The sequence below is a fragment of the Numida meleagris genome, chromosome 10, assembly GCF_002078875.1.
Source record: "Numida meleagris isolate 19003 breed g44 Domestic line chromosome 10, NumMel1.0, whole genome shotgun sequence".
In the NCBI taxonomy this organism is placed as follows: Eukaryota; Metazoa; Chordata; class Aves; order Galliformes; family Numididae; genus Numida; species Numida meleagris.
The window spans coordinates 3,448,795-3,476,300 of record NC_034418.1 but is presented as its reverse complement, the minus strand read 5'-3'; the positions used below and the strand labels follow the sequence as shown (position 1 = coordinate 3,476,300).

Sequence of the window (27,506 nt, the reverse complement as noted above, 5' to 3'; positions counted from 1 at the left end):
AAGCAACAACTAAAATAGTCTGACACCAGAAACTAGAAAGAACAACACAAAGCGTGAAGTCACACAGAAGTCCAAGGTAGAAGTCAGCACAGGAACAGACGCACATTAAATGACACAGATCCAACAACGTCTTGGTGTCAAAACTGCAAGCATCCTGCCTGCGGAAAGCAGAAGAAAAAGGCCTGCAACTCCCCCCCTTGATACATCGCTGGTTGCTTGACCAATGATTTATATCAGGTGCCTAACGTATCCGCTCTCAATTTTTCTGCAATTAAGGAGGGCAGGGCACGCCAGTGACAAACGGTTTTCCTACAGCGCTTTTGGCTTTAGCTATTATCCCTTAGATATCTTTAAACTAATTCATCCCTCTCTAGAATCCCAGGTTTAGGTTGATAAATCAAGTGAGACCTGTGTGTGCTGGGAGCTGATTACAGGGTCATTCCTCAGCAGAAATGTTTGACCATAGTTTCCCAACTTCATATTTTATCTAGCAGCTGGTGATGTATCATCGCTAATCCAAATGCAAAGTATCAGGAAATAAAAGAAGGAGGCACTGTTTATAATAAATCACTGACAGGGAAAGCTTGACCTTTTCATTTCCTACAAGGTATTTCATTGTTAGACCACAGACAAACAGAATTTTTCATCTGGTGCTTAATATGCATCAGAAGAGAACAAAGGTTTATAAGAGAAGAGGAGTAGGGTACTATCTCCACTAGAGGACACTTATCTTTCCATAGATCAAAAAAGACAATGTTGTTAATAACGCCTTTTTCTTAAGATTCCTTTATTCTTATTATTAGATCATAATTTAATGATAAAATGAGCTCCATAGCTTTCATCCTGAAGGGAGATTCAGAGACCCTGTTAACTTTGAAATGTTTCTTTAAAACGTATGTTATTTTGAAGGAAAATGCTTATCATTAAAAGCAAATATAAATGAATGACATTATAATGATGTCCAAACATAAAATGATAATACTGCCATTATTAATGTTCGGGCCTGAAATGTATCTACCACACGTTCTTACTGGTACTGCAGTTGTGGCCGCAGATAGGAACACTGTTAAGACTTGATGCAGCACAAACACCTAATAAAAGGCTTCCTCTGCAAGGAGCTTCTGTTTCACCTCTTACACATCAAGAATGGGAAACAGGTACAGAATAGACATGACTCATTTGGCACCTTTCTTGAAAAAAAATAAATATCTTTTCAACAGAGGAATCCCCCCAGCCCATCTCCCCTGACCCTCAGTCAGGTTACGTGGTACCCAATGGTGAGATTCAGTCTCCTGCCAATCGTAGCAGCCACAGCATGTTGTTAGCGATGCAGAGGCTGGCAAGCTGCTGGCACATTCCCTTCTGGAGCACACCGCAGCATCTGGCACACAACAGGACACAGGGTCTCCTGCCTGCACTGCCTGGTGGGGTCCGAGCCTCAGGTGCCACCTTCCCGGGGGGAAGGTTTGTCTGGGGGTGACAGGAACCTGGGATGGAGCCACTGCTCTGCAGAGCTGAGCTGCCACTTGCTGCTGACACAGACAATTGCTTCCTCTAGCTCCTCCATGGCTCTGCAGGCCTCACATCATGAGGATCTTAAGTATTCCTTCGCACACACGTGCAACTACAACCACACCAAACCAACTCAGAGCCACGGCAGCAAATCCTCTAGACCACCTCTTTTCCTGGAGAAAACCACAGAGTTGCAGCTACAGGCCACAAGCTGGTTTCAGTTCACTTAAAAATTGGTGAATTTCTGTCATTCCTTGCAAAAATGGCCAGTTAGTAGCTCAGAAAACCTGAGTCATGCTTCATATGTTACCAGGCAGAACACAGGCATGCAAGCTTTATTAACTATATGTCATCTACTACCAAGGTATCTAAACATGAGCACAGCTTTTGGCATTACTTCAGGGACGTCCCATGTCCCCTCTTCTCCACCATACCTCCAGGTTGTACCAAAAAGCTTTATATGGAGCTCAAACAGAACCTCTCCTCTCATCTTCAGCAGCAGATCTATGTTCACCTCAGTTAATACAGTAAAGAGCACCAAAAGAGATGCTTCACTGCTGCCAATCTACAGCATTTATACCAGTCGGGGCACTGGGATTATAGGCAGCTGGTGTCTGAAGTGGTGCCAGCACCTTCAGAAGGGACAAGGGTTTTGCTCCTATGTTGGAGGGCATCCTCAGAAACCATTAGCTCAGCTTGCTCAACAACAGCAATGCTACTTCAGCCCAACCTCTGGGAGTTTGTGCTGTGTTGGTGGGCTGCGACCTCACGCTCATGGAGAGTGCTGTCATATAGCTACTGTTAAGCTGCAAGTGGCTTTTTTTCATTTGCCAGCATCTTAATGTATTTTACTATCATTAGCTACTTGTTCTCCTCTCACACAAAACAGGTTTAGAAAATCTATTTTACTAAGAGCTAGTATATCTAATTTGTACAAATTTACTAAAGCTTGTCAGTCACACTGAAGCATTTAATCATCTGTGACATTAAAATAAAACACTTTAAAACCTTTGGCACAGTGTTCCTGTTAAGAAAGTGCTGTAATAGTATTCACTCTGCTGGCAACACAGAAAAGAGCAGCAGAGAAATTAACCCAAACAAAATACAGTCATTCTCATAGACCTTCCACACTGGTCAAAGCTGGGAAACCGCGGATGTTCCTGCGAAGAACAGCCTATTCCCATTGTAATGATTTGAGATGGCACAGCCTGCCATACGCAGCAGCCATGCAGCAGAGGGAAGCTATTATAAAGTCAATACTAAGGGGTTTTAGTGTAATTAGAACTCCTCATTGCCCAGAGGGAAGGAAAAAAAAGCAAGTTGGAAACTTTCTCTCTGCCTTTATATTACTACTGAGAAAAAATCTGAACACTTAAATTAGAGGAGTTATCTTAAAGGGGAATATCTTTCTGCCCTCCTGTGTTGAATCTTCACCGGAGTCAGTATAGTTAGGAACTGTCATTTACTTCCACTCCTCTCCTCCTGCCTTCCCAGTCAAAAGAAAAAATAAATTTCAATTGTCACACTCACTTCACTCCAAGGAGCTTCTCCAAATATAATGAGACTCCAAATTAAGCAGGAATTAGCAGAGCTGAGCTTGCTGCCGTGCTTCACAGCAATCCAGCTCCTTGGCCAGGAGCAGCACAGCGTGGCTCCTCAGGCCCCAGGGAGCAGCGTGGGCAGAGCAGCGACCCAGCAGCATCCACCCAGGGGTCACGGCAGGAGCACCTCCGCTCAGCCCGGCCCTGCTCCAGGGTGCAAGGTTGACAACAGCAGCGCAAGCATTCCTTAGTGTGAGAAAAATACAAATTGAACGAGCAGAAGGAAGAAGTTATAATTTCACATACATAAAATTGCACACTACTAAACATACTTGAAGGTTTGCACAGCTGCCTATAGAATACCATTAACCCTGTGTAAATACGTTGAAAACAACCTCGCTATAGCCAGGCTTTACCACTGGTTTTCCTTCTTTGTGCGCACAGCTTCCTTTGCTTCCAGTGGGAATTCTGCTCATGTATTAGCTAGGCAATAAATTCCTTAATTTTCAAATTCACAGTCCTATCTTCAGTCAGCTAGAACCCCTCCTCCTAATTCAATTTGCCTCACTGAGAACGTCCCCTGCAGAAGGTAAGGTAAGTCACTTTGTGAAAGGCACCTCTGCATGACTGCCGCAGGAAAACCTCCCTCATTTTAAGCATGAAACACGTGCAAGGTAGAACAAGAAGTATTTGAGAAATGCAGTAAGAAAAAGGAAGTGCCTGGACATTTGCCAAGTACTAAGCCTGGTTTGGGCGATATTACTTAAAGGCCAGGATTAGGATAGAAGCATGCATATTTCATTTAAAAAATAAATATCGACTTTTAATATTTCCATTGAACTTATTAAGACATAAAGATGACTGCTGCACTGGGCACTGAGCTGGACTCTGTGTAGTCCTGAGGAGAGCCTGTACAGCCCTTCTGAGGGAGCTGCTTTTTCTCCTCTGGTTACGAAAGGACTTCACACAAATTTGCTCCAGGGTAGCTATGGAGCAAAACATCAGTGTGAAGCAGGAGCATCTGAGAATTTACAAAGGAAAATTTTTATTTTCTCAGAGCTCTACATTTTCCCTGGTAAAACATTTCTGTCTCCCCCCACTGCCAGAGTTGGGGGCAGAGGAACTAGCCCCACATCTCTTCTAACTTGTTCTGGAAAGTTCTCCATCTTTCCACTCCTCCAGCCAAGAATCAAAAGCCAACCAGCACCAGGGCTGCCTCCCCACCACTCAAAAAACCTTGATGGCATTCCTTGAAGTCCTTCCGCTGAAGAAAAGTTGTGGGATTTTTTGTTTATTTTATTCCTGTTTAATTACCCTTTTCTATGTCCCTTTCTCCCCACAAAGACAAGAGCTCCCTTCTCCCCAGCAGGGAGGACTGTGGGGTTGGTACCCAGCAAGCTTCCCCAGCCCTCGTGCCATGAGCACAGCCCTGCGCTGGCCGCTGCTCTCCCTCTGCTCGGGATCCTGCGAGGGGAACTCCTCACTCTGAAATGCTTTCCTGAAATTATGAATAATGAACATTCGGATTTTTTCAGCGCTACTGCTACCTTGTCTGCAGTTACCTAGGGTCAAACAAAGCAAAGCACGAGGGCAGATGTGAAATATTTTATCACCCTCATATAGCTGGAAAAATAGACAAACTCTTAAATGCATAAATCTCTCTTTAGGTGACCTTGCGTATGCAAAGTTTGGGGTTTTTCCTGACAATTGCTCTAACAGACTGCTCCTTTGGGAGTTTCTTTGTCTTAATTTGACAAAGAAGTCAGCAAGCTTGTCAAGAATTAATTAGGTGGTTCAGGCAGAAGAGGGGAAAAAAAAAAGACAACAATCTCCCACCTCCTTTTACAACATCCTGTACCGGCCTGGAGCCTGTATTAATCTGCAGATTGCCTTTTCTCGCCAAACTCCAGCACCAGTCAGTCTCTCCTCTGCTTCTCTTTGGCAAATCAAAAGTCAGGGGAGAAAGAAAATGGTTTGGTAATTACGTTCTCTCTGTGTTTTAAAGAGACAAACAGCCTTTCTGTACTAATGTGCTCCTTGCAAATTCAAGACAAGTACAAGGGAATTAATATCGTACAGTTCTTGGGAGCATACTGATTATAAATTGCTGGCTACCAAATGAAAATTATTAAAAGCCATTTATAGCAATGGGAAAAGTTAACAATTTCCACCCAGAGGATTTTGCTATGGCAGACAGGATTACACCACAAAAAACAGTCTCCAATTCTTTATTTATCAACCCTTTCAAGATTAAGAAGGTTTTAAGTTATGGCAATTTTTTTACATCATGGTAATTTGGGAGGGGAAGAATCCAAAGCCAGGGTACTCTCAGTAGAAGTAAACCTCATCACTTTTCACAGATAAACAGTGAATCTTAATTAAGGGGGCAAGGAAGTGATCCGAGGGATTTTTGTAACACCTGTTTCCATATGCTCAGAAGAAATATTTATAGAAGTATTCATCATGCACCCATATTGACAACAGGACAAACATGGTAGATTAGAGAAAACTGACCTTCTGAGTTTACTTTAAACATGGTTGCCTCTTCTCCATGTGTTCAGACTTTCCTGGATTTTGTTCATTCCCTTACAAAACATACCATAACTGTGCAAACAGAATCAAGGGTTTTTGTTTCCAGCTTGGATAAAATGGAATATTGTTCATCAGCATGTGTTACTGCTCTGAATATAAAGGTGGCTGATGGTAGACAGAAGATGATACAGCAGTGTGACACCAGAAATATTTTTAGTCTAGTATACGTGGCATAGGATTAATTCCAAGGCAGTTACCGGTTTTCAGTGTACAAGTCCTGATTTGGGGTGGATTCTTCCTCCTTTCTCTCTGGGATTCAACTCTAGTATCTTTAGACCTTTCACCTCACAAGGAAAAGAAGAGCAAATCCCTCAGGCCTGCAAATACTTTAAGTTTCTTGTGTCGGAAACTTTGACGGAAAGAGTGGCTCTACTGAACTGACAACACAGTGGATTAAGCCAAGAAGTCTTGGATTTGCTGCCCTAAGCGCACTCTATCCGATGGCATAAAGGCTTCATAATTTTAGCACAGAGAGAAACATTTTCACCTAATCTTCAAAAGGGAGATGAGTCCAGTTCTCACTATCGTAACATCGAAGATTCTGTACAAACACAGGAATGAAGAAAAGAGAGCAGGAGAAACTTGCAGCTAATGTGAGAACAATTTGGGATCAGCAAGTCCTCACCTTACTTAAGGACACATTTGTAATAACTGTGTGCAGTGATTTATACTTGATCTACTAGTAGCAGGCTTAAGGATCCTTGTTGGTCATCTGAGCATCCATTTATCTCAGCAAGATTATTCCTACTTGTATTGTACAGATTCCAAAGGGTAGTTCTGAACCCAAGGAGAGTGCTCCTGAAGGAATTAAGACTCTCCTTGGCTCTTTGGCACTGATACATTTGATGGAAAATATTACGTCAGATTACTTGTACCCTGTATGCTTTCTGCTATACATCTTTCTACCTGGACTATACCTCCCATGTTGCATCAGAGACCCATAATACAGGGATTAAAAAATAAATCATCATGCAAGACACATGACCATGAGGTCTTGTCACTGAGCATAAAATCAGAAAATAACAATTCCTGTGAGATCTTACTGCAGCTTTACTAACGGTTTTTGGATCTTCCTCCACACCACCACCCATAGAAATCTGGCTTGTTTTAAAAACAAAATAAATGTAGACTTTCAACTATTTAAAATCTAATTACAGCTAGTCTAGAAATTTTCTTGCCAAATCCATGCTTACATAGATCCTTACATGTGTAAATAATGCCACCGAAATCAGCAAAGCATGCACATGTTCCATCTCTTTTCACACAAACGCCGAATCGAGCTCTCAACCAGTCAGCACATAAAATAAAGATGTATAGAATTAAATTCATTGTGTTCCATCAGTAAAAAGTAACTCAAATTAATTATGCAAACTTTAAAAAACACATTTAAGGATACAATTTGTTCATAGAGGTACACCATCTGAATCTAGCTGAGAGAACACATAAAACATTCATTTCATTTTCTGGTACGCACTCGTTTAGTACAATACACTCAGCCATAATGATGTAGCTAACAATTTTATGGTCTTGTATGATTCATGCTGCAAAGGATACCATGCCACACTGAAACCTTTTTATTATCAATCACTGGGAAACACAACCTTGAAGACTGGCATTAATTAAGAGGGTAAGGATTTACAAATGCTCCTGCTTCATTCTCTAAATATAAATATTCATGTTAGTATCTATGGATCACTCCTTGAAGCAAAAATTGATCTTGGAAAATGAAAAGTTGTAACAGAAATAGGAACATAATTATGAAAGGCTGTCTTCAAGTCTTTCAAGTGAGATACTTTATAATCATCTTTTTCCTTTTTATTTTTTCTAAAAAGCCAAAACAACAACAAAAAACACACACAAAAAAACCCTCAAGAGGCAGAATAATTATGGAAAAATAACACATATTTAGACCCTATTCCTTTTTTAAGACCAGCTCTAAGTATAAAAAAAGCTGAAATTCCTTACCTCCTTAGTTTTCATTACACAGTTATTTTGTAGGACCTTGGTGGTCTATTTCTCAATGTAGCAGGTCTGGTAGATATGCCCCTACAGAATATACCTCCCCATCCCCATCATCCTGCGTTCATCTGTCACCTCTACCTGAACATCCTCCCGAACAAGTCTCACAGCATCTTTTAGGCCAAATCTCAAATGGGGCATTAGCCACAGCTAAATTAGTTGCTTTTTGTTTGCATCTGTCTTCCTAATTCTCTAAGTGATTATGGTCAATACATGCACGTTAACCATGCAATAGAAGCAATTAAGGAACACATAACTGCTCTGTGTTTAAAAATCTGATACTTTTTTCAATTTTTATTATTAAAATGCACTCAATGTACATATTAGACACAATAATGTCTCTCAGGTAACATATACATGAAGAATGACGTATATAGCAATAACAAATATAGAAAGCAATAATAAATTGAGAAGGATTAGTGTCACCTCACCTCAGAAAGAGATAAAGAATTCATTTCTTAAAACAATTTAAGTACAGAGAAAAAAAAAGAAGAAAAAAAGATCGGCAGCAACTAGAGATGGCTATGGTAAGGGAACCATTCCTGCAGAGCCTATATCTCATTAGACAAATACTGTGAGCTGCAGATCTGAATAAATAAAAAAAAATTTGAAATTTATCCTTTTCTATACAAAAAGAAAACTGTGTTTCAACTACAGCAAAGCATTATTTTCTAGGTCATCAAGAAGCAAATGTTTTTCATTTAACATTTCTGTAAGTAAATAAAACTGCTCGTAGTGATAAACGCAGAGGGAAAAACGACTTAGAACATTGTCTCCTTAATTGTTCTGGAGATAAATGAACAACAGGAACTTGCCCACACTTGATTTCTCCACGTTTAAAATCTGTCTGCTAGCAACTGGCAAGGAACACTGATAAAATCAAGCCAAACTGACTTATTAGTTCCTTCAATTCCTGCTTTCCCTTTTTAATGGTGTTGACAAGATTAACAGGCAATGCAGAAGTATCTTTGTCTCTGCAAACCCCTTGTTGATCCATTTTGTCTTTATTGTTTTGTTCCAACAAGTATGCCCTAGCTCCTGGAATTCATCAGCCTAAAACATCATTTAATATTTTCTCTTCTCAGACCAGATCTTATTAACCTAAAACATTCAGAGAAAAATATCTATGCATATACAGTGTGTGATTAAATAGAACTATATTCAGGGTTTTCACATATGAATTCTGCTTGGAAGAAAAATTGCCATGCTGCTGGACGGCACATTTGAATTTTCTTTCCTATCACAATTATTTATTATTTCTATTAGCTAATGTTGTTTTACTTCTAATTATGGGTAATTAGATGATGAGTTGTCAGCACACTCCATTCACTTAGAAGCTTCTACATTTAATTAACTCAAGATGGTTTTGAACATTTAAATGTCAAAACAACATTTAGAAAACAGAACATTAACATGTTGTTCATTGAACTGTACATTATAGAATGTGACTTACAGAACCAAAGGTTTCTGTATGATGACAGCTCTCAAATTCTACTTGTAGAGAGTCCAAATTCGCTGTACATTTTGACAGCTTTATTACAATGGCTCCAGGCATAGCAGGTCACCTGCTATAGAGCTCAGAGCTGACTTGAGAACAACATCTACTGCAAGGCTTGGCGGATGAGGGAGAAACACCCTTACTGAAACCAGCATCTGAGAAATGTTCTCCATCCTCCATTCATTTTAATGGGTTCAGCACTGGGATGGTTGCTCTCAGCAGAAGATGGGAAAGAATGAATGACAGAATCAAAGCCATCACCAACTGAAAAAGCTGCCTTTCAAGAACAGAGAAGGAGGTAAGAAGTAGTAAAAGATATTTCAGTTCATAATAACCTAGGGTTTTTTCACTAACTTACTGATCACTTTTTCCTCATAAGAGGATGACACAGAGAAGGTTATTAGTATGACACGTGAAAGTAACATATTTATAATGATGTGAATTATTATTTGAATTTACCTTTCCGAAACAATCAATGGTCAAATAGGTTGCCTATCTGAATGTTGTGGCTTTGTATTTAACGCATGAAATCACACTATGATCTTACAAAGCCCAGCAGCTAATGACCAAGTTAGTGTAGCTTCCTGTTGCTGGCAACAGCCTCAGTCTCTTTCTCCTCATCAGTGTACAGGCATGCAGTAGAAAAAGGGGTGAAGAAGGATGCCAGCCACAGATACTGCATAACTGATTAGGAATAGATATGAAATGGGATTTGGCCTTGGGGGCTCTTACGGGCCCTCCTGGAGGTGGGAGGAGAACACATGCCTTATCACGATTTTGAAAATGTACCTGGGAGTTACTTCCTTTCCTGAGACTCCGCCAAGCTGTCAAGACACAGGATCCATGCTGGTTAACTCTAACACTTAATCTTTATTCCTACAGTGATCAAATATTACCTATTACATTTTTGTTTGTTTTACTTCCCAAGCCTTGCTTTCAATATTGCCACAGTCCTTGCCTGAAGACAGCGAAGATGCTTCAGGGAGGCAAGCAACAAAGTGTGTCTGAGATGCTGGGATGTCAGGACTTATGTTAACTGGTTGAAAGAGCCCAAGGCTCATTGCCATGCTAAGGCTGTGACACAGTCTGTTGATTGATGGTTCAATCCCAAAAGCCCTGAGAAGCAAAACAACACACACCAGGACTCTTACAATGCAACGGATGACAGTAATAATTATTTTATATCAGAAGAGCTGCCATAGGGCAATGGAGATGTTTGAGATAATATCCGATGATATCTTTTATTATTATCGCAGGACTTTTGGAAGGAGGCTTGGATGGGCTTGTGAGCTTCATGCCTTGCTCACAGCTAGATAGGTAACTGGACAAAGGCCAATTCTTGCTTTGTGAGCTTCAAGGTTCAAGTAAACGGTGGCTTTAAAGTTGCCTTTGCCCCGACTTAAAGACAAAACAAAACAGACAAAAAAACAACAACCCATAACTGCAAGAGACTCCTCCAGCAAAGATGCACAGTTAATGGGACCCATCCTGTTCTATCAGAGTTTCAAACTGTTCTCCAGTGTCAGAAGTATTGAGAAGGGCTTTCTGTAAAAGAATCAAACCTATGGTCATCTGTCAGCTGATTCATACTTTTGCTTAAACTTCTCAGAAAATTCCTGTTGAGGAAAAAAGCAGCAAAACCAAAAACCAAGCTACTATATTTCTAGCACTAAGTCAAGTCCTTCTAGTCAAGTCATACATATTTCAATTCACATGGTATTTGTTCTTTCACATCTCTGAAAGTTATCTTACTTTTCAGTCTGACAAGCTGTCATTGTTTCTAGTAACACACTCTTGTTTTGGTGTTGGGAGACTTTTCATTACCTTCTGTATCAGAAGAGCTGTTTTCCACAGTATATATCCCAATTGCCAAAGTGAAAGAAGGCTGCCTGCTTTCTTTAGTACCAAAGCTAGAACTTGAGAGTCAGAACAAATGAAAAAAATTTACTGAGAATTTGGGGTGTCTCATACTAACCAAACAGAATAACTTTACAGCCTCTAAAATAAACACATTTTCCTTCTATTGCACAGTAGGCATTATTCATTACCAGAATGGTTTTGTTGTGGCTGAGCTGTGTTTTGGTACCAAACATCAAGAACATGACAGAAATGTTTCAGCCTTCGTATTCTCTTCCTCCAAACGTGAAGGTAACGGTAACCCTAAATGACAGGTACTCGCATGCATCCTGCACTCAGTGGGTGCACAGCTTGAGCAGTGTGGTGCTCAGCTGAAGCCACACAAGCCAGCACCTATTAGCTGCTCCCTTTGATTCCACAGCTCAGACAGTGCAGGGTGCTGCTAAGGATAAGCAGCATTAAAAAAATGACAAAAAAGTATTATCCCCCCCAAAAGGTCAATAGGGTTCTCTGAAGTTTTTTTTCTGTTTCACTTTCCAGTTCTTAAAAGAAAACTGTCCTGTGAAGATCTCAATGGCCACTCTGCGTCTCCAAGACAAATCAAAACCTCTGTATAGTTTCAGAAAGTTCAAAGAAATGCAGCATGCGGTGTAGTGCAGAGCCTTTCTGCTGTACAAGCCTGAAAGGTGGAGAAGCAAAGCAGTCACAAGGAATGCCTCTTCCTGCTCACATTTGTTAACATTCTAATTCTTTTTCTCTGTTCCTAAGTTCCTTTCTGTTACAAGCCATGAGACAATTTTCAAAGCTAACTGTACTTTAAAAAGATACTTTCAGCCTCTGCTAGGACACAAGATGCTATTTCTACCTTTTCCAAAGATGAAAATTCCTTGCATATTATTTTCAGCTGCCAAAAGGGAACAAAGTAAGTTCAATCAGTTTGCAGCTATGTTGTTCATGACTGTGTATTTCTTTTGCTCACGTTACTTATGTTCCAGCTCTTACATGCAAAACCAGTTTTCAAATAAATGAATTTAGAAAGTTGCAGCGCATGTCCTGCATGAATTTGCATACCTATACATGAACACATATAGAGGAAGTCTTGGGCAACTCAGTAACATTTCTGGCTTCGAGCTCTTTGAAACTCTATGCTGTAGTTACACATGCCAAAAGCTGAACCTTCAAGTAGGACTGAAATGAATTAAAACTAAATACAGAATTTCTAAGAGGCTGGTATGCTTGCCCAGCCACTATGCTGTAATTGCATGGTTACAAACTTTTATTAGTGGATTGTTCTCTTCCAACCTGCCCATTTTTTCAACCATCTCAGGCCTGTTTCCTCTTGCAGCAAAGCCAAGGCTATGCTCCAACTGCTGCTCCTGGCACTCAGGGCAGGACAGTAACCCACTGCATACACTACAAGCAGAGGAAAAGCCTACAAAGAAAAGGGCCTCGTGGCTCCTCTTGAAAAGTCTGCACTTAAGATATTCTTGGTTTCCATGCCCTGCATCCTAATATATTTCCTGAGTGACTTGTCTGGAACTACAAAGGGATTTTGCAAAGGATCAAAAATAAAAAAAGAATTAATAAAAAAGTCCACCTACATCTGAGCTGGTTACAACAGTCCAAGTTTGATAGGGTCAGCGTAATGCTGAAAATCCACTTCTTCAGCCTTGAGGTTCATACTTAGCATTGACTGTCTTTTTCTAGCACCAACATATTTGACTGAAATAATCACAGAATTGCAGGGGTTGGGAGGGACCTCTAGAGATTGAGCCCAACCCCCTGCTAAAGCAGGTCCCTACAGTAGGTCGTGCAGGGCAGCACCCAGGTTGGTCTTGAATATCTCCAGAGAAGGAGATTCCACAGTCCCTCTGGGCAGCCTGTGCCAGTGCGCTGTCACTCTCACAGTGAAGAATTTCTTCCTTGCATTAGTATGGAGCTTCCTGTGTTCCAGTTTCTGCCCATTGCCACTTGTTCTACTGTTACTTGCCACCGAAAAGAGTGCACCCTCACTGACTTGACTCCTACTCTTCAGGTGTTTATAAACAGTGAAGAGATTCTTCAGGCAAGCATCAATTTCTTTTTTTTTTTTTTTTAATAAGGGATACCAGGTCCTGATCTTGACTAGAAGATTTTGAATCATTCAGAATGTAATCACACACAGAAAGAGTAACTGGTAAGTATGTTTTAGCAGTTCCCCCACCCTCAGCAGAGAGCACATAGAAATGACATCCATGTACTGGATACTGTTACTCTGCAATACTCAGGCAAATAATTACTTTGGACAAAATTCTCTATGTTAGCACCAACATTTATGGCTTGGAAAAGGCATTTTCTGCACTTACAGTTCGCATTCCTACTAGAATTATAATGGTGAGAAATTGTCACAGATATCTAAATGGGCTTCTGCATGAAGCTCCTGGTGCCTGAAACACTGCTCAAGCCTGAATGACTAATGGACGTTTTCAGGGATGACTACATCTATGTTCCCTCCCTGCAAACTAGATGCTCTCATGAAGCTACAAAACCTGTTATTAAAATACTGGCAATACAGTTACTTTTTACTCGCAATAGCAGAAAAATGAAGATTTCTGCAGAGCATAATGCTTCCCAGAAGATTAAATTGCAAAAACAACAGACCAGAAATGACTGAGAGTCATACTAATCTCATGGAAAATTGGTACTGCCTTTCCAAAAATAAATTCCAGCTCCATACCTACCATTTCATACCCACAATCAAACACAGGTGCAGCTGTACAGCCACAATCAATGCAGGATACGCAGATGTGCAACTACCCGACTTGCAAACAAAGAACGCACATGTCAGTAGCGTGGACGACCACATCTTCACTTCAAAGCATTTAGAACTGTACTTTGGCAGGCAAAACCATACATGTGTTTGAGAGGCTCAACAGTGCAAGAAACGATCATACGCTCACTAATCAAAATCCAGCCGAGGCCTTCTTTGAAAATTTGGCCCTAAACGTTAAGCAGTGCCTGGGGGCTGATTAAAATTGATCTCCCCAGGGCACAGATCACGCAACACTAAGAAAACAAGCTTAAGAAACAGAAGCAAAGACTGCTGTTCTCTGCATCTTTATTGGTATGAAAACTCTTAAGACGCCAAACAAGGGGTGTGTTCGGGGGGAGGCATTAATATCTGAAGAGAGAGATCAAAAGCAGTTAACGTTCCTGGCACTGCATTGTGGCATGTGTATCTTTATACTTTTAAGCATACAGTAAAACAGAAAAAAAAAAAAAAAAGGAAAAGAAAAAAAGAAACATTTCTTTGTTAAATCAAATATTGCCACATGTTACTCATTTTAAGTTTGCTGTCCTAAGATCCAACTTAATTTAGCCTGCATTTAACATTTTTGATCCGAACATTTAGTGTGGCAATGTTTGGCTCTGCCTGGAGTATTATCTGAATGTTAAACATGAACTCAATTTATTCATCAGAATATGGCAAGCATGATACCAAAGGTCATTTTATTTAGATTGTCCTCTAACTCCATAACTTATGGCTTGTTTCTTTCCTCTTCAAATCTCAGAATACTCAAAAATATTGGATGTTACAGCACGGGTAGTAGAATTGGATTCACATTTTTTGGGATCATTTTTATTTGGAACCTGGGGGAGGTAAGGGCCTTGTTTAGCAGTAAGAAAAAGAACAGAAAATATGCAACATCTGCTACATTATGAACTGGTAACAGATACTCAAAATAAGCTAGCACTAGCAGTATGAAGGATGTGTAAGAAGCTACATGTATTACACCTCAGTGTTCATAACGCAGTTATAATTTTTCCGATTCTTTGAGTAGGTGCTGATCCCTGCCACATCAGTATAAAACCACAACCATCACATGCACATTTTTCATGCAAAACATGGCCACAAAGTCTTCACAGAATCTGTCAGCCAAATTCTGATATTAATTATACTAGCAGAACTTTTATCACATGCATGTGTGTCTCCACTGTTCAAAACTGCACCTTATGGCAGTAAGATTAGCTTAGACACTGCTACCTCTACTTTAGAGAGCATCATACACTGCTCATATTATTGGTTACAATAATGCCACCGCTGGAAATACTTTTCTTGTCCACACCCTCAACACTTAAGGCAGCTCAAACCTAAAGGAATGGAACCACACAAAACAAGGTGAGCAGGCAGATGAAATAAATGTTAATAGGAACATCCATTTTAAAACAATTTCTCATTACTGCTAAAGAATTATGATTTTTTTTTCCTCACCCCAGATCCTGATAACTCAGTTTATCACTTCTGTTTGTTCTGATGTGAAAATTTCTTTTGGTTTATTGAAGAATCATTTCCCTTCTATTATATTGAGAATTGCTAGCACTTTCACACACTTACATATCAGATATTGCAAAAGAAATATCCATCTGCTAAAGCACTACCAATAAAATCTGAAGAAAAAGAACTGATTATTGGTGCTTAGGCTTGTCAAATCCAGCCCACAGAAACATTCAATATGTTACTGATATTTCCCATCCAAGTCTCCTACTTACAGTGCTCTAAAGAGTGCTGAGCTAAACTAAACGGCTCAAACCGTACCAGATGGAGCACCTTTACAGAACAGCCAAAACAAACCCAACCTAATGCCAAAGAGAGAGCCACCTTCAGAAGCACTGCACTGCCAGAGGGCAGGACAGGTGGCACGATGCAGACATTCACAAGTTCAAGAAAAACTCCAGTGGAAGACCATTCCCAAAAATCACAGTGTCCCATCTAAGTGTGGGGATGATCCAGAGAGGCATTTTCACAAACAGCAGGATTTTCTGAAGCCTGCTGCAAAATTGGCTTATTTGGGGGTAGACTACAAGCCTATGAAAAGAAGCAAGCATCGGAAAGCTTTGCTTTCACTGAAGTCAGTTGTAACCTTAGCTCTGATTTTGGTGATGATGGAATCAAGCCCTAGTTCCCCCTTAAGCATACACCTATAATGACGACTTAGAGCATTAAGGTTGTATTTCAAGAGTGTGTATTAGCAGATCCCATGCTTATATTACTCTTCTATCATGTATATTTTATGCAAGCAGTTAGTGACCCCAGCAGTTAGTTCCATTCAGTCAAAGGCTTACATTTCTAAATTGTACAACCACCTTAAGCCTAATGATTTCAAAGATCCTTTTTTTTCCTTAGTGACAGACATACACAAGTGTGCTAATTGACAGAGTACCTTACTTACCTCCATAATGCATTCTTATGTTTTATATACAGGTAAGCTTCAAGAGTGCATTTCTTAATCCGATGAAATATTTATCAGATTTGAGATCTAAAGTGTACGTATTCAATTTTTTATGCACACCTTTACATGATTCATGAAATTCACCCATAACGTGAGTTCTTTTCATTAAATTTTGTTTTTATGTATCATTGTTACCCCACCCACCCAACCTCCCACCCCCTCCTTTTTTTTTTTCAACCAGATTTATGTTGAACTGACAAATATCATTCAGGTATCTTTGAACAAAGTAGGTCTTACTTTTTGATAGAAATCATGGAGCTCTGGCACCTGCAGAACATTTCTCTGTAAACAAAGAAAGAAAGAAATTCAGGATCATACTCAATTTACAACAAAGCACGGTATGTAACATTACATGAGTTAAGTTTCTTTATTAGGAGCTTCTTTAGAAATGTCTTTGGAGATGGCCGAACTAAATGGAGTGTCAGACATTAAAAGAATATTCTGAATATATACAGAAATGCACTGCTTTACTTGATTTAGAACTGATTTTGGATTGAAGATTGTTGGATTTCTTGATCATATTTGTGTTCTAGTACATCTCAAAGGCCAACTAGATTTTCAGTTGAAAGTACACTCCTAAAAACCAAAACATAGAGTAGCATTATGGGTACAAGGGAGTATAATTTGCTAATCAGACCAAGGCTGGCTATTGACGCGCCCATCTTATTTTCATTTGCAGCTCTGCTGCACTGTAGGTGAGTTACAGGCTTTTGTCATCACTTTGCAGAATACAGCATGGAGGCCACCTCACACACAGCACGAGGACTGTCAGCTCAGTAACACTCACGCAGCAGAACCTGGTCCAAAGCTCGAGGGGTTTGGCTGAGCTACCCATGGCAGCACTCAGCAAGACTGCCTTGATGGGCCCTCCATCACCCAACAAATATTTCTTCAGGTATCTCTAGAAACAGATACCCAGCATTCTTTAACATGGGTTTGAATCGGAAATCACAACAACCAGCAGGATGTTTTATTCATATAGAAAACAGCTAAATGTAGCAAGACACGGATACCCTGCAAACGAGATAGAAAGAAACTTCACACTGTTCAGCCAGCGCTGACAAAAGTGCAAAGCATTTATTTATATAATATAATAGATCTAAAGATAGTTGACATCCTGTCTTAGTCCTTCTGCATTATTATTCTTCTTTTAAACACAAGGCTTGGTTGTCCATGTTAAACATCTCTGAGGCACGCTCACCTCATACTGACTCAGTAGGAGACAAGGGCTTGGCACTTTGTATAATCTAGCCCTCAAAAATGCAAGTAACCAGGAAGAGTTTACAGTGTCATTTTTCAAAGTCAGCTGAAAAGCATAAAACTGCAGATATTATATTACAGTGTCAAAAAATCATAGAGAAAATGCTATATGGTTTCTAAACCATTTGAGGTACCAAACTGTACCAGTTAATGCTAACTGCATGTTGTATTTATTTTTGTTGAGAGAAAGAATACTTCTAAGTACTAACCCCAGCTACTGACCCTTTACATGAACAAATTCCTCAATTAACATTTGAATCATTTTCTTTTCCTTGATTTCAGTGGGAGGAAAAGAAAATCCAAACACCATCACTCTTCCCCTCACAGTTAAGGTCAACATTTGCTCAAACAGTTTTACAGGCAAAAGACAGAATGTCTGCTTTTGTTGTGAAAATGGATCTAGAAAACATCTTTTAGGCCAGAAATTTATTTGAAATTCAAAACTAGCAAAAGAACTCTGACATTTAATGCCAAGTCTTCTATATAAAAATGTGTAAAAACAGTATGCATATACATATATAATTTTATATATATTATGTATTTTCTAAATACGTTCCATTTAAAAAGGTCAGCTGGTTGAGATGAGGATTTTGTTTTCCTTGAAAGTTACTACAGAGATACTAGAAAGCACTAGAAAGCACTGTGAGAATCTTGAGGCACGAGTGCCTGTGCAGCATCCACAAGAGGAGGCACCCAGCAGCACGGCCCCGGGGCTTCCAGCTCTGCCAGTGGCTTGCTTGGGCTGTGCAGGCAAAATTCCTCTCACTTCCTCAGTTTCCTCGTATACAAGCCAAGGATGAGCTATCCACCTACGTTTGGGAAGTGCGATACAAAACAACTGGCGCCAGCCAGTTCTACCTCACCGAGTTGGATTTTAAATAACTTTTGCTAAGTTCACTTTGCAGTTGGGATGTGCACCCTAGCTTCTTGATGCCTTCCTCGATTTTGGCAGTTCAGACACATCACTAGCTATAATAACTTTGAACAAAACAATTTGGCTTTCTCTAGCAACTGTCCATAAGCTTGGTGACTTTCAACAGCAAAGAGATATCTCCTCCTCAGGAATAAGACATATTATGGCAGCAAGGTTTTCTTGCACCTCCAGTCAGAGACAAGAAAACTCCACGTAAGCTTAATAAGAATCATTCAGGATTCAACCTCTACTGCCGTAGCACCAACATCTGTCTCTGATGTCACAGGCCAAGATAATGAAATAGGAGGCATTACTTTTGGAGCAGCCCTCGTACATTGATGAACACGGCTCAGCCTCAGGGAAACTGTCACTGTGCCACCAGAGCACACTGCTGTGGATTCTCTCTTGCAGCTCTAAGTAGAGAGGCCAAAGGTGGGAAGAAAGCTGCCTTCCCACCCTCACGAGAAGAGGACGCCCAGAGGGAACGCAGGGCTAGCAGCACAGTGCATCAGTCCTGGTTTAGACTCATTTAGAAAAACAAACACAGCCAACCAGATATGCTGCCACTCTCTTGCTAGTTCAAAGCAAAAAAAAGCACTTAAACAATTCATAGTTTATAACAAGGCAGATCACAAAGAATAAAAGAAAATAAATGTTACATAAATCATGTAATCTCTTTCCCAATGCAGTTCATTAAGAGCTTCAGAAATAAATCAAAATAGCATTGCCAAAAAAAGAAAGCAGAGATAATTAGATTTGTACAGCCAACAGTGACTTATGTTAGCATTCCAAGACGTCTTGTAAAACTCACCAACAAATTTTGGCTAAAAACACCACTAGAAAGAATCCCTGTGAAAAAAGAGCTTAACGTGTGAGTAGCCCATCCAGAGCATCTCCAAATGCAGCTCCATGCTGCTTTTGCTCTTTCCCAATTTTAAAGCCCAACGCATGACGCATTCTGTCAAGCATCCAGGGTAACAAAATAGATGAGCTGAGAGTTTGAAGTGACCAGGGCACAGAACCTGTGGCCAAACTGCATTCCTTTTAACAACCTACGAAGGCAGAAGAACACAGACTTTACGCTTTCACTTCTCCAAGGGAAGGGAAGCATGCAGTGAGTGAAACCTGCTGCACTTGACAGTTACTTGCAGCCCTGGAGAGCATAGATCCACTTTGTTTTTTTGTACGTTAAAGTCACAGCAGATTCTTAGTTCAGTACAGCTGCAATGTAGAGAAGCTCCGACGTACCTCAGTAAGCAGCTAGACACTTAGTACGTTGCTACAGCCTGTACACTATAAAATAGTCATAAAAGCTGGAGTAAGGACCCCCAGAAGTCCACCTTCACATTTAATTTTTCACTTCATAGACAGAATTCTCAGGAACAAAATGCAGTACATCGGTGATGCCACTGGTCACGAGAATCTGAGTACTTTTACTGCATACATACAAAAACTTCAGTCCTAAATAGATTACTAGGAGCTGCACAGAAATTCCATACACATATCTGTACACACAGCATGACAGGCTCTCATTGGCTTGTGCAGCATCCCTGGTTAGGGGCTCCGCTTGTTTATCCCTCTGTGTGCCAGCCTCCTCATACACGTTTGGCAGAACAATTGCTCCACCTCCCAGGATTGCAAGTGCATCATAAGAGATGGAACAGTCATACACAATATTTGTCATATATGTATTTGTCATTTACAAATCATGACAGCATAAGTCAACTTTCACATGCTGGAAAAGGAGTTTGGAGCAATGGGTTCAGAAACATCTTTGGGACCACTGGAAAATCCTTTGTGCTTTTGCCTACTTTGTCATTAAGGTGAGACAATACTAGTGCTGCTTCACAAGACTGACTGTGCATGGCAATGTTACAAGAACGGGCAAAAAAGCAAATGAAAATGTATCAGTCAAACCAGAACAACACTAAATACACTTGAGCAAGTTAAAGATGTGAAATCCTCCATGTTAAGCTATTAGCTTTAAAGTCTCCAAAATCACAACTCAGATACAGCCATTTGTCCAGCATTCTCTAGATGAAGCTTTCTTTTTTTTTTATGGTTTGAGAATGACGTATTAAACAAATAAACAAAAAACCTCCCTTTGTCATCTGTAGTGTTGGAGCGTGCATGGGAATGCTGTTTCTGACACTGCCAGAAACAAAGCACCAGTAGTGACAAACGAAGTCAAGACGCAGGGTAGGTTACAGCAGAGTAGGCCATCGTGTGTCCTGCTTTAAAGCACTGGGCCTTGTGCTTTGTTCATTGCCATCCTACGTTACAATGATCTCAGTAACTGCAGTTGCTCTTTAGTATTATAAAACAAGTCAAACCTGCACCTTTCAGATATCAAGTGCTACAGAGTAAGTCTGACATGCCAGCTAAGATAGCCAAATAATACAAGAATCAATTAGGCATTTTTAAGCACAAGACTTGCAAGGTTTCTTCTGAAGGATCCTGCGACGCATTGCTCACAAATGTTCAGCTGACAGCACAGGTCTGTGAAAGCATTCACTAGATGAAAATTACTGTTTGGGTACTAACTGCTCAGTCTCTTGGGCTTTAATCTAACCAACAAGCAGAAAAAACCCACGTGATTTAAACAGCCAACCATTTATAAGCAAGAAATACACATTAAATGATATTTATAGTCATTCATTAATAATCCAGTCTTTGAACTTTGTTCTCTAATTACATTGCAGATACCTACACAATCATGGATACAACTGTATAAATCAGAATGATGCATGAAGAAAGAAAAATGCTAAGCGCATTAAATGAATCACATAGAGTATCATTAAGCACAGTTCTGCATTTGGGAACTAAAACTATTGCTCTTAACTTGTTTAATATTTGACACTTTAAAGTGCCTCACACCACTCTTGCCCATTTCTACTTTTACAGTCTAAGCTGAAAGAGATCATACAGTTTCCTCAAGGAAAACACAGCGCAGAGCCAAGGACGAACTGAGAAGTCTTCATTTCCAAAGCAGGAATTATTCCAGATCTCATTATTTCATTCAATGTCGAAGATGGATATTGCAAAATAATTTACACTGCTTTTGGTTTATTTTTTGGATTTCAGTGGAATGGATTTTCTTATTCGGTAAATGAAATGAATACAGTGTCATCCCTGATAAATCATACAGGGCAGTCATTGAAATTATGCTTTGAAAAAAGAATCCTAACCTGTTATTTGAACCGGCAACAAATGCAAATTTCAAAGCATCAAATTTCAGCAAAACAAATTGGAAAAGTTCAACAGCCAATGCTTATACCTGAAAGATCAGTTTTGAACCTAACTCTCCTCAAGGTACGCAGAAGGAACGTGTTTTCAAGAATACTGTTGTCCATTATTGCTGCATGAATATTTAAATTAATTTCTTTCAACCAAGGTTCAGAAAACAGTGCTACGAAAGAAGCTATCCCTCTTCACCTTCGAAACTGCAATAATGGGGATAACAAACAAGCCTCAGCAGCCACTCCAAAAAAAAAAAAAAAAAAAAATCCCCCAAAACCGAGGCAAATTTCACAGCATTACAGTACCTTTAAATCTACAATTTCTGCACAGTGCAGGGGCAGACCAGGAGCATCCTGGTGCTGAGATGGTGCCACTGAGGCTACAGGAGCAAACCAGAGCTGCCAGGAGACAGGAGCCTGTCCTCTTGAGGAGGGCTGCTTGCACAGCAACAGCCTCAGGTGCAGCAAAGCCCCTGGTCCTTCAGAGCACCCCGTCACCTTGCTGCCAACCCACAATGAATTGCAGGTACTTCGTTCCAGGTCTACAATAGCAGCTTATTTGCCATTTTAAAAGGTTTCTTGTGGTTAAAGGAGATGCACAGCCAGAGTGACGATGCACAAATCCACGAAGACAGAATAACTGAGTAAGGGCAAGAAAACTTCTTTTGGAATTAACTCAAATTTGGATATTTTTCCCCAATAATTTGCCAAGCAATAATAAAGAAAAAACAAACCACAGTCTGGTTTCTGGGTGGCTAAAGCAGTTATATCCCAGGCATAAAATATCAAACTAAACTATCCTTTAATAGAAAACTTTCCTTCAAATGTAAAATTGATACTTTTTTCTGGTTTATGGATAATTTAGCTTGATTATTACAATTGTCAAAAGAAATGCTGAAATATAACTCTCCTCTTCTTTAAACAAAGATTGTCTTACATGCTTGGGATCAAGCCACTGCCTTTGTTGCTCTGAAGGAGTAATACAGAAGATGAGGTTTTAAAGCAACCCAGAAATCTGACGCACTAGCAGTGCTGAAGGAGCGTGACATTGCCATGACTGTTTAGCAGAGAAGTAAGTTGAGCAAGAAGCCAACAGCGTACAAAGCTGGGAGGAAGGAGGTGCGCGGTGACCCCCAGCAGCAGGTGTGGAAGAAGCTCACCTACGTTTTGGAGGCGTGGGGGGCACGCAGTCCTCAGACTGGTTGAATTTACAATGCATTAAGACTCCAAAAAAATTTTTACCTGTATTTAATAAGAACTGCTGATAACATGAGCTGCAAGGTAATTTTCTTAAGAACAGAAAGCAACCCCAAAAAACCCAGAACACATGCAAGGGCTGCTCAAGAGCAGCAGCCAAGTTCCGTATGGCTGTGCAGATTTTTACAAGTGTGGTATGCTGTCTCTTGTTCATTGCTGGTGAAAATGCATAGCTAACAACAGTGGTTGTGTTGAAAAAGAGTACTCTGTAGGTGAGAATTTGCTCTATCAAAAATAACATTATTGCTCTCTTGATACGTGTTGCAGTTTCCATGGTAATAAATAGGAGACATTACTTTCGGAGCAACCTACATACATCATCAAAAAACAGAATTTGTTATGTGAATAAACTGGGGAGATTTTTTTTTTATGTGAAATCTAATGGAGACCTTGCAACAGGTAGTTCCCTGTTTTGGGCTGTACACAACTTAATAATGATTGGACTGCTGTCCATATAACACTTCTAAGGATAAAAGAGGCTTCCTTCATAGCTTGTCTGCACGTTGGTAGATGCCTGTTGTTACCAAGGGAATCTTGCATACTCTGTTCTCTCCTGGAGTCTTAATTTTGTTATTTCTGTCAGTTCCTTTCATCTACAATGAAAGGCATACATTCTGAAAGCATAGTTCCCAGCTTATATGGAATATCTATCTCTAACATAACCTGTACGCATATGTATGACTTTAAATTCCATTACAGGGAAAGAAGGAGAAAAACAAAGAAGGAAAAGAAACAAAGATTTCTGCACATATTACTTATAATCTGTGGAATTACACCTCATACTACCCTTGCTTACTGCTTCAAAATGGTTCTAAATAACCCTTGCTCTACCATTTCCACACGCCCAATTTTACAAGGGAAACCTCACAGAAGACGACTCTTAATGTTTTGATGTCAGATCTCTGACCCAGTAACAAAGAGCACAGTCCTGGTACTCAAGGGACAAAACCCATCCATGGAATACCACCATGGGGGCTGCCTTTTGTACATTATATAGCCATTATTTAGTGCTTGAAATGAATGTGCACGTCAGGGAAAAGTTTTAAGAGCAGATTTCTATTTTATACATACATTAGCAAATCTTCAGAGGTTACCTGGCTAATTGAATACCATCATAATTCCCCTACACTGAGCCTGTGGAATGAGCTGCCATTCAAACATGGAATGGAAATAGAGACTGCAGTATGGCAAATTTAATACAAAGACTTTTAACAGCGATTGCCAGAGGAGTTCTCAAAATGAATCACTTTAAGGCAGAACAATGTTGCTAATTTCTATTTAAGTTTGAAATATTTAACACACACATCTTTCCTGAGTGTAGTTCAAAGAGCATACTCTTCGTCTGCAGGGCATCTAGGGACTATGCTTCTATAAAAGCATTGCAAGAGCACCAGAGCTGCTCTGCAGTAGTGTATGAATGTGGTGTTTTAGCTTGGCTACAAGGATGCCTACTCGATCAGTTTAGCTTAACAGTAATTTTTAAAGAAAAATAAGCCAAAATAAGGGATCTACAATGGGCCAGCTCCCTTTTCTGTGGATCAATGGGGCTTTCCAATGGCTGGTGTCAGAACATACTAAGGCCCAGGTCCCACCACACACAGCAGGGGCTGGATGTACACATACATGTAGAAGTTGGATCTTCTGTTTCCCAACACGCGTTGACCCATTTTAATGCCAGACAAATGTACACATTGCTTACTGTCAGAAGCCTTTCTTCCTCCTGCCTAATCATGCTTAGGTTGGACCCTCTGAACTTTGCATTCCAGCTGCCACAACAAGTAAAATGGCACAGGTGCCAGAACTCAGGTAAACCAAGTGGCTAAGTGCTCTCAGCACACCTAGCACCACCGCAACTGCTCTGACATGGAGAAACTCCCTAAGAACAAGTTAGAGTGTCATATCTACAGATTAAAGGATACGTCAAGAAAGACCAGAGGGAAAACAGGTGAATAACTAATCCTTTAGCCTTGACAGTTTTTGCCAATATCCTTAAAGCTGACATTCGAGAAGAGAGCAGCTTTGGTTAAGAGTTTTATTAACAAAGGTATCAATCCTATCAGATTTCAAGTGTCATGGAAATACTCTGATCTTCTCTATGACAGAAAATCTCTTACAGAGCCTAACCTGAGGCCCAAAGATTCCCATTTCTCTCAACTGCCTTCAGACTGAGCCATTTATAGCTCTTTAAAATCTACATAAGAGGCATGAAAATACATTAAAAATAATCTAATTGAATTAAGTCTTTGCTTAATTATGGCGTTGGAACGGAACTGCCAAATACAGCTTCCTACAACCTTTGCAAGAAAAAAAAAAGACATATAAAGTGGTTTGCAATACTATGTTAAAAGTATAGTGCTTATACACTGAAAGAGCTTTGCTAATATCTATCTGTAGCAGATAAGAACTTGAAAGTTATATTTACTTTGGTTTTATTCTGAAGCTGCATAGAATTAAAATTACATCTAAATGCTTAAGTGGATCCCAACTATGCCTTTAATCTCACTCATTTTCCTCTTGTGGAACAGAATTTACAGGCTTTTAGTATCCCACTACAGGCCTTAAGTTTGTTATGGCAACATGCACTGTCTATTCTGGAACACACACAATAAAGTGTTCTGTGATGTACATTGTGGTCACGGTACAGCATGGCACGTGGCACACAGTGGAGCCTTTAGAAGAAGGGATCTGCAAGACAGCTGTCTGCCATTGCAGAAAACTAGAACCAGGGACGTATGCTCCTATTTATCATATTTCTTTTTTAATAATACCCTCAAATATTTGCACACAAACATATGTAAGCACACACGCATACAACAATTTCAAACATACTAATGAATGAGTCACTACTCAACATTGTACTAAAATACAAAATTCCCGTTGCATAAAACAGTTTAGCAAAAGTATGTATTGAAAATTAGCTGCATTGACTAGCAAAGTTAGCATAAGTTCAGTGAATGAGATTACTCAGATCAATCCTGTTGCTGTAGTATAGACTGGTTTTCATCAGGTGAATCCTGCTAGTTGCAGCATGTAAGGCAGTCAGAGTTACTCTTGCGGCATGAGCCATTGTTTCCTCCTCATCTTTTCCATCAATATTTGATGCACATTTTAGAAGTACCTACAGACTGAAACTGTATAGTACATATGCACTTTTCTATTTTTCTAAGACAATGATCAAGGCATAGAGTAACTTCTTCCTTTCAGTTGCAGCACTAACCTACCAGAGGAAAACACAGATGGAATTAATGCTCATCTCACGGAGAGATCAATTTCAAAAACATTTCTTCCTCCAGATACCCACAGGCTGCAGCCAGCAGGCAGCAGTAGAACCACCGGTCTAAGCTCCTCTCAGCAAGCGTGACAATGAAAACTGCTGAGAACTCCACTAGGTCTGCTTCCAATTCATTAACTGACCATATGCAATCACGTCTTTTACATCCCAGTTCCTTCAATTGCAAAAACTGGCTTACTGAAATCTACCTCCATGTGGTTCTTTGGGACCTACGCACACAAGCCCAAACTCTTAGCTGCACATCACACACCACTTGTCTTCATGACTGCCTATTAAAAAATGAGTACTGAGGGTTATTGCTATGTTCACTCCTCTTGCAAAGTTTCACTGAAGCATATAGATCTCACATTCTTCAGAACACCTGGAGGCCAGCTTTAGGGTTGACTTTTTTTCTTACTACTTTATGCCAATACTTTCATTATCACATGCTTATCAACAGGAAAACACAAATCCTATTCTTGGGCACGTTAATGTACAAAAGGTACTGATTTATAAAACTATTTTTTTAATTATGTACTTGAACAACTGCTCAGATATATGGAAATTAAACAGATCTAATGAAGTGGAATGGAGTGCCAAGTTTTAATTAAACAAATTAGAAAATTTGCAGAAAAGATATTAAATAATTTTTGAAATGGAAATGATATACTTAGTTCTCTGCTTTGCTGCATTAAGATTGCAGTTGAGTGGATAAAATACTCCCAAATGCACCTTGGCTAAGTTCTGCCGGGCAAACAACACGCACTCTACACACACCATTTCCTGTGAATATTTGCTCCATTGAAATGTTTGTCTGCATTTGTCTTTACTTTCAACAAGCTTCCTAGGAAAAGTTCTTTATTGATGCACAGTTTCCTACAGAGATTTTGTTGTGAATCTTAGAGGGAATAACTTAAAAAATAATCACTCAGAACCTGTACATCTCCTGAAAGCTGGCTCCCCCAGATACAGAATTGAAAAGCACCGTGTAGATGACCTGTTGTGTCTTTCAAGCACACGCATCCAACACAAATGTTCAGAAAAACCATCAGCTACCACAGAACTGGAACAAGGACAGAAATAAGCACATTTGTGAAGTTATATGATGTTTTACAGCATTTCTCCTTTTCTATCCACTTCTTGAGTAATATTTGGGTTTCCACAGATGGTTTCCCTAAAGGTTATCAGGCAGTGACCTACCTGATTGCAGATGGATACAAATAAGTCTTTTCAGCGTTGCTAAGTAGCCCTGTGAGCTTATGGCAAGCTTCAGCTTT

At 39.9% G+C, this 27,506-nt stretch overlaps 1 long non-coding RNA gene across 2 annotated transcripts in view; it reads right to left on the bottom strand.

Moving 5' to 3' along the window:
* LOC110404434 overlaps positions 1 to 27,506 on the bottom strand; it is a 244,144-nt gene that overhangs the window by 197,633 nt on the left and 19,005 nt on the right. For both annotated transcript variants that reach the window (XR_002442233.1, XR_002442232.1), the window contains exon 2: positions 16,527 to 16,571. This is a non-coding gene — a long non-coding RNA (uncharacterized LOC110404434). The remainder of the gene's footprint in view (positions 1 to 16,526; positions 16,572 to 27,506) is intronic.